Below are 1,418 nucleotides of genomic sequence, written 5' to 3' on the forward strand. Positions count from 1 at the left end.
TTGAAAGCTATTGAATAGTAGTGAGTTTTTAAACGGGACTTGAAAACCGAGAAGGAGGGGGCCTGTCTGACAAGCAGAGGTAACTCGTTCCAGAGTCTTGGTCCTTCTACAGAGAAGGCCCTGTCACCTCTGCGCTTAAGACGAGTTCCTGGAACTGTGAGGAGCAACTGGTCCGCTGACCTCAGGGAGCGTGGTGGGACATACGGTTGTAGCAAATCAGAGAGATGGGGGGGGGGGGGGGGGGGGGGACACTGTTCAGTGATTTGTAGACATACATGAGTATTTTGAACTGGATTCGAAAGTGAACCGGTAACCAGTGCAGTGAGGCCAAAACTGGTGTAATGTGCTCTCTTTTGCCTGTACTGGTTAAAAATCGGGCTGCTGCATTCTGGACCAGTTGTAGTCGTGCAATGGAGGTCTGACTGATACCAAACAGGAGTGAATTGCAGTAATCAAGCCTAGATGTAATGAATGCATGTATTACTGTTTCCAGGTTATTTTTGGACAATATGGGCTTGTGACTGCTGGTGGATTCAAACCCCCAACTCTTGCGTTGGAGGACGACTGCTCTAACCACTCAGCCACAGCCGCTCCACCACTCAGCCACAGCCGCCCCGATATGAATGAAAATAGTTATTAATCATCCTACCATGGATTATTTTTCAGTGTGTTGGAGGACACCAGAGAACCCAGAGAAAATGGACACCAGTGACTCCTGTGACCCGAAAAGGAAGAAGTGGGTAAAGATAATGGATGGATGGATGGATGGATGGATGGACGAACGGACGAACGCATGGATGGACGAATGGATGGATGAATGGATGGGTGGATAGACGGACGGACAAACGGGTGGGCAGGCGGACAGACAGATACAGTAGATACTCAAAAGTTTTTTTAATTAATTTTTGGCATTCTAAGCCCAACAGATTTAGAAAAATCATCTGTGTTAATTTATTTTTTTCTTGCATCATAAATTGTTAGCAAAACTTACTATCTGGTGAACAATGTGTGTAGAGATGAATCCACCATGGTTTACTGCTAGCAATGATGCAGATGAGCAATATGACTGCAGCTGCTAACAGGCTACAGACCACACACAGTTCAACAGCTGAAATGATTAAACATAGCCGCACACTGTGGGGCAGCCATGTTGATTCAACCACCAAAGACTTATTTCTCTGCTGTTTGCTCTTTTATTTGATGACCTGAACCTTACGTCTGGTCTGAGACTGGGGTCAGTGTAAAAGGGCTAAATATTTCCTCATTATCCCCCATCCTCAGGCCAGACGAACCTGAAGGACTAATACACAATCAGTTTCCAATATGTTTCCAATATCAGAGTCAGAGTCAGAGTCAGAGTTTCTTTATTGTCATTCGCACCTCATGTGGTACATGTGGTGGAGCGAAATTATGTACAC

The sequence above is a fragment of the Nematolebias whitei genome, chromosome 5, assembly GCF_014905685.2.
Source record: "Nematolebias whitei isolate Nwh7 chromosome 5, NemWhi1, whole genome shotgun sequence".
Taxonomy (NCBI): Eukaryota; Metazoa; Chordata; class Actinopteri; order Cyprinodontiformes; family Rivulidae; genus Nematolebias; species Nematolebias whitei.